Below are 7,317 nucleotides of genomic sequence, written 5' to 3' on the forward strand. Positions count from 1 at the left end.
AGATGGGGTTTCACCATGTTGACCAGGATGGTCTCGATCTCTTGACCTCATGATCCACCCGCCTCGGCCTCCCAAAGTGCTGGGATTACAGGCTTGAGCCACCGCGCCCGGCCCTATTTCAACCATTTTACATGTAAAACCCATGTATAGTTTGTGGGCTGTTCAAAAACAGGTAGTAGACACAAGATCCAGCAAGCCCACAGCTGGGTATACATCCAAAAGAAAGACAATAAGTATACTGAAGAGATAATCTGCACACTATGTTTATTGCAGCACTATTCACAATAGCAAAGATATGGAAGCAACCTAAGTGCCCATCAACAAATGAATGGATAAAGAAAATCTGCCACATATATACAGTGGAATATTACTCAGCCAGAAAAAGAATGAAATCCTGTTGTCATTCACAACAACATGGATTGAACAACATGAATTGAACTGGAGGGCATAAGGTTAGGTGAAATAAGCCAGACATGGAAAAACAAATTTCATGCTTTCACTCACATGTGGGAGCTAAAAATTTTGAAAATTGAATGTATGGAGATAGCAGAATTATGGTTGCCAGAGGCAGGGAAGGGTAACAGAAGCAGAGGGGTAGGGTTAAAATGAGGATGGTTAACAGGTACAACACTATAGTTAGAATGAATAAGATCTAGTATTCAGTCGCACAATAGGGTGATAATAGTTAATAATTTATATTTTTAAAATAACTAAAATAATGGAATTAGAATGTTCCTAACACAAAAAGTAGATAAATCCATGAGGTAATAGATACCTCAATTACCCTGATTTGACCATTACATACTGTATACCTGTATCAAAATATTACATATAGCCATTAATATATACAACTATTATGCATCCATAATTTAAAATGCAAAATTTTTAAAAGGTAGTAGGCCAGAAGGCCTCAATATGTTGATATTGGCCTGGATGGATCCCACACTCAGAACTACTAACAACATCAGCATTTTTTTTTTCTTTTAGAGACAGGGTTTCACTATGTTGCCCAGGCTGGAGTGCAGTGGCTATTCACAGGCGCGATCCCACTAGTGATCAGCACGGGACTTTTGACCTGCTGCATTTCTGACCTGGGCTGGTTCACCCCTCCTTAGGCAACCTGGTGGTCCCCAGCTCCTGGGAGGTCACCATATTGATGCCAAACTTACTGTGGACACCTGATCAGCATAGCGCACTATAGCCCAGAGCTCCTGGACTCAAGCGATCCTCCAGCCTCAGCCTCCCGAGTAGCTGGGACTACAGGCACATGCCAACGCAACCAGCAACATCAGCATTTTTAACCTTTAAGCATCCTGTCATTGAATAATCCCAACATTATGAAATCACTAGATTTTATTCTTGGCCAGAACAGCAAGTACCTTGAATAATGGAATCCCATTCATAATTGTTTTTATCCCTCATAGAAGACAATACTGTGTACACTTAAATCAGTCTGAGTACTTGACTTTTGCTTAACTGAATTATTTAGGAATGGGTTCAAGACAGAACTGTAGGGGAAAACTATAGAATTCATCCTGTTAATCTCCTTCAAAAATGTCATCTATCATTTTGACATACTTTACCCCATTAGACACCTTCATAAATTATCCCATAGTGTCTCACACTTCAGGTGAATGTACGCTTGCTCAGGAGTAGGTGCTATGCAATTGCCCTTACAATAAACAAATCGATGATTCAAAGAACACACTTTGCAGGTGACTTATAACTTTCAAAGACCTTTCACTATAAATGTATAGAAATTGCATCTAAGTTAGCTATAGAGCAAATAATATTCTTTCCATAAATGCCACCATAAAATTGAAATGCAAAATTATGATTCAAGATAAGCATTCTTTTGGCAAGACAGAAAAAGCAGACAGAGGAATGATGTACTTACAAGGCACAGCATTTACTAAGGTTACTCCTTTAATATTTTTGAGATGCCTAAGTACTTTCAACAACTGTAGCAGGATCATCTTCCTGCTGCTTCCTACTCCTGCTCTTCATTAAACTATATAATTCCACATATGAAATTACATGAAATATAATTTCATATCATATATCTCCCATAACTGAGGCTCCTCTGTTATAAGTACTCCCAAAACTGAGGCTCATCTTGCCTTCCAAACTAACACTCCTGAAACTTTGCTTCCTCCCTTCCTCAAGCGTTTGAAAATTGATAATGCCTAAGACCCTAGTGGTACAACTCATGAACAAGTAGGGCAAACTACAGGGTAAAGTCCAACTTAAAAATTTAGTTTTTCTTGTATTTCCAAAATTTGAGCAAGAAATTTGGTCAGTAATGTAATGTTGAAGTAATATACAGTAAGACAATTAGAACCAGAATCACTTAGATTCAAACTTCACATTTAAATATATTTAATAGTCAATTGCTACCCTAGACACTCAGATGACATTTTCCTTGGTCAAAATCCTTACTGTATGGCTTTCAGCAACTTTTTTTTTTTTTTTTTTTGAGACGGAGTTTTGCTCTTGTTACCCAGGCTGGAGTGCAATGGCGCGATCTCGGCTCACTGCAACCTCCGATTCCCGAGTTCAAGCAATTCTCCTGCCTCAGCCTCCCGAGTAGCTGGGACTACAGGCTTGCGCCACCATGCCCAGCTAATTTTTGTATTTTTAGTAGAGACGGGGTTTCTCCCTGTTGACCAGGATGGTCTCGATCTCTTGACCTCGTGATCCACCCACCTCGGCCTCCCAAAATGCTGGGATTACAGGCATGAGCCACCGCTCCTGGCCGGCTTTGAGCAACTTTTAATGCAATTCCACTGCATTAGGAATCAAATTTCATAGAAAATGAGCCCATCTATTGGCTATTATTTGAGGACAGAGAAAAAGAACCATGTCTCTAACAAATTAAAAAGCATCAGTTCTCAAGGGAAATGAAATCTAGGGCTCAGTTTCTTATGTCTTTTAATGCCTTAACAAACTGTGCCTTTCCCCAAATAGAGTTCAATATTAGAAGTTCAAACACAACTGTACCTAAAAGTGTTCCATGATCTATTACTTTTCCTAAAGCATTGTAGAAACTTTTTCATCTGTACCTGCAGTTACAAGAATATCTTTTTACCAGGAGCAAATGTTACCACTCACAGGTGTTTTCCAGACACTAAAACCCTCTCATTCGCCAATCTTCCATCTACTAATATTTCCTACTGATTGCATGTTACAAGAATAACAAACCATACCAGGTGGACCCCTTACTCACAGGGAAGAGATATACATGTGTAATGAGATGTGCATTTGCTCAGGGCATGCTGCATTTCCAGCCTGCAAGCCATCACCGTTGTCCACAACACCCCCTCATGACCCCTCCTTCTTGTCTCTGGTCATTGTCTTCCCCTGGGTAGTAGCTTCACCAAATCCCAAAAATCTAAAGTCAAATAACCTAGATATGAGCCCAGCTCTGCTACTTACTGACAATGTGATCTTAAAAAAGTTATTTAAATTCTTTGCACCTCAGGTTCCGTATCTATAAAGATAAGGATAATGAAACTAATGTTCTCAGGGGGGCTATTAGGAAGATGAAATGAGATTAAGGTGAAGCACTCTACCAAAAAGTGAGAGGCAGAATGGAGCACACTTTGACCAACTCATAAATAATGGCACAGATCTCAGGCCTGTTAAAGCAGTCCTACTTCGTCGATGATATGAGCAAAAGTAAAAGCTGGGAATAAAGTAAAACAAAGGGAGGAGTTAGAGAAGAGATGCTTAATTAGGTTGTAGAAGGAGGATGTAAGAAGGTGATGGGAAGATACAGTCTTAGAAGTTTACCAAGTACTAACATTCTGCGATCCAAATGCTTTAGTGAAGTGGTTAACATTTGATTTATATTTTATAAAGTATGTTTTCCCCATATTTGTGGCCAAGTTTCACCAAAAGAGTTTTGTTATTAAGTAATACTTTGTTATTAAGTAATACTTTTTGTCCTCTTTTGTCTTGCCACCCATATAAACATCTTTCGTATCAGATTTCATACCAAGGATGTTTCAAGAAACCATTTGGTTCAAACATTTTTGTGACCTCTGTTCTCCAGGCAGCAGACACACAAAGATGAAGGTCAGGTGAATTTAGATGCATCAGTCATTACTTAAAATATATCTCTTAATCTCAACCAACCACAGAAGGCAAAAGAGGAAGAAAGACTAAAAGCTCTACCCAAACACTAACAGTGGTTGCTTCTGAGTGACGGGATTAAAAGTGACATTTTCTGCCACATCATACTTCTGTATGCTCCAAATTTTCTACAATAATCTGGTTTGGTTTAAATATGAACACAAAAGAATATATCCTTGTTATGGGTACAAAAATAGGAAGATAAATAAGACCTAGTATTTGCTAGCACAACAGGGTCACTATAGTAAAAAATAATTTAATTATAAATTTAAAATAACTAAGAGTATAATTGGATTGTCTGAAACACAAAGGATAAGTGCTTAAGGTGACAGCTACTCTATTTACTCTGATGTGATTACGCATTGCATGCCTATGTCGAAATATCTCATGTAACCTGAAAATATATATACCTGCTATGTACCCACAAAAATTAAAAGACAAGAATATATCCTTGAAGCTGGGAACTTTTACTTGCTAATGGATGATACCGAATTTACTGCAATGAGATTCTGCTTACGTACTCATCATTTTTACTTTAAAACAGATTTTTAATACAGAGTTTATACCTCAGATATAATTTAATGCAACATCTGCTTTCTAAAGATGCAAAAGTTGAGGTGGGAGGATTGCTTGAGCCCAGGAGGCAGAAGCGGAGGTTGCAGTGAGCAGAGATCATGCCACTGCACTAAAACCTGGGCAACAGAGCGAGACCCTGTCTCAAAAAAAAAAAAAAATGCAAAAATTAAGAGTCCCAGTTGAAATGATTTGTTTAAGATCACACAAATAGTGACGGCTTCAGGACTAAAGCCAAGGTTCTTGACTTCTAACTCAGAGCTCCTTCCACTATGACATTGTTTGAATTATGATTCTCTAAAGACCACCACCAACTGGGGAGCATCTAAGGTGTATGAGGTGCTACTGGAATACAAGATGGCTAAGAAAGAACTATTCCCTGGACTCATGGGAGGCAGTTTTAAAATAAATGGCGAGGCCAGGCACAGTGACTCACACCTGTAATCCCAGCACTTTGGGAGGTCAAGGCAGGCAGATCACCTGAGGTCGGGAGTTTGAGACCAACGTGGCCAACACGGTGAAACTCTGTCTCTGCTAAAAATACAAAAAATAACTGGGCATAGTGGCTTATGCTTGTAATCCCAGCTACTTGGGAGGCTGAGGCAGAAGAATCGCTTGAACCAGGGAGGCAAAGGTTGCAGTGAGCTGAGATGGAGCCACTGCAGTCACTCTAGCCTGGGCAACAGAGCAAGACTCCGTCTCGAAAAAATAAAAACAAAAAAATAAGAGATAAATTGACATGAGTTCTGCTTTCACTATAAAAAAACTTTACTACCTACAGGTGAATTTAGCTTTCGATTTTCCCCTCCTTTGAAAAAGTCTGAATTTAGTCAGCTAACATTCTAGTACCACTCACAAGCTAAGGATCTTCCATAGTTTGTAAGGGAAGTAGTGGGGGAATGGAAGTTACAAGGTGGTGGCCTATGCTTGTAATCCCAACTACTTGGGAGGCTGAGGCAAGAGAATCGCTTGAACCAGGGAGGCGGAGGTTGCAGTGAGACAAGATCGAAGCATTGCAGTCACTCCAGCCTGGGCGACAGAGCAAGGCTCCGTCTCAAAAAAAAAAAATAAATAAGAGACACATTGACATGAGTTCTGCTTTCACTATAAAACACTTTAGTACCTACAGGTGAAATTTAGCTTTTGATTTTTCCCCACCTTGGAAACTGTCTGCATGTAGTCAGCTAACATTCTAGTACCACTCACAAGCTAAAGATCTTCCGTAATTTGGAAGGGAGGCAGTAGGGGAATGGGCGTTACAATAATAAGTTAGCTAACAACCAACTATCTTTCAAAGCTTAACTGAGAACTTAACTGCAATTATGCATTTCATTGACCTTGTCTAGTGTAATACCAGCCCCTGTCCCTTAGAAAAGAAGAAAATACACTTACGTTTTTATTTCTAGGGGTTCTAAGAACTTAAGATTTGGCTCCGGATAACAGTGGTACATGAAAGCACTGCATATACGCTTATTCACCTCCTTCTCTTTTCATGCCATTCGAGTTTTTCTATTACACAAAATGATAGGGCCAGGTCTGCCAGAGCCCTAAAGACAGCGGCATCGCCCTGCTTCCTTCCAGGGGATCTTACTATTGGAGTCTCTGCCACACGGTGCCTCAGACGTCCAGGAGACAGGAGTTTATCTTCCTACCAACTTCTATTTATTCTTGCCATAAGCACAGCACGACCAAGGCGGGCTCTTCCTCTCAGCTAACAGAACTGTGACTGCCTGAGAGGCTCATTCTGAGAAAGGGACAAGGGAAAGGGGACCAGGGCGATACGTGAGGGTCGCAGCTTGAGGGGTGGAGTGGGCACCAGACTCCCACCAACGACTAAACCGGGGGAAGTAAAGAAATTGACCTTCCCCGCACCCAAAAATAAAACATCACATCACTAAAAAATGGAAGCGTTCGCAAAATTTTCTAAAACAAAATCACTCACCTGCAAAGAGGCACCAGCAGCAGTAGCCGCTCCTCCGCGCCGTAGAGGAGCCAGCGCCTCCTAGGACTCATAGCGGCCGCCGGCATCAACGCTCTTTTCAGCCCTTGAGCCAGACGGGGGCAGGTCCTGGGGCTCTGCCTATTGGAGTGTCGAACTGTCACTCATTCACAGTCCCGCCTACTCCCGGGACGGGAGAGGTCTCTTCCGTTTACCAAATCCCAGGGGTAAGAAGTGGGGTTCTGATTGGTTAGCTGCAGAGACGAGCACGTACCTGAACCAGTAAAACGTTGGCTTTGACGCCAATGGGCGGGCTTGGGCCTAGGGAAGTAGAAAAACAAATCCGGCAGCGTTGCTGGGGCCAGAGTAAAACCGGGGCGAGTCTTAGCGGTTTGAGGTTCTAGAAAGCTTTCACGTCTTAAGAGAAACACCTGCGGGTGAAGAGAGGCGTCAGCGGACTCTTGGAAGAGATGAGGTGATGTTTCTTTTACTCATGGGAAATTTAGGGATTGAAACCTGAGGACGAAGCCGGGCTATCCTCCCGGAAGAAGCTCCCTTCGCATAAATACTCATGGTTGAAAGTCTTAAGTCATAAAACAAATGCCTTTAAAGTGCCCAATTTATAGGCAGTAACGCATCCTTGCTTTCTCTTACCGCTTTTATAGGGACTC

The 7,317-nt window shown here is 41.2% G+C and overlaps 1 protein-coding gene across 1 annotated transcript in view; it reads right to left on the reverse strand.

The window, feature by feature from the left end:
* Nucleotides 1–6,797, reverse strand: part of BPGM (bisphosphoglycerate mutase) — a 32,774-nt gene extending 25,977 nt beyond the window's left edge. Inside the window, exon 1 of the mRNA XM_017532623.2 lies at nucleotides 6,650–6,797. The gene's annotated coding sequence lies outside the window, so the exon portion shown is untranslated. The remainder of the gene's footprint in view (nucleotides 1–6,649) is intronic.
* Nucleotides 6,798–7,317: the final 520 nt, after the last annotated feature.

The sequence above is a fragment of the Cebus imitator genome, unplaced genomic scaffold (genome assembly GCF_001604975.1).
Source record: "Cebus imitator isolate Cc_AM_T3 unplaced genomic scaffold, Cebus_imitator-1.0 Scaffold77, whole genome shotgun sequence".
In the NCBI taxonomy this organism is placed as follows: Eukaryota; Metazoa; Chordata; class Mammalia; order Primates; family Cebidae; genus Cebus; species Cebus imitator.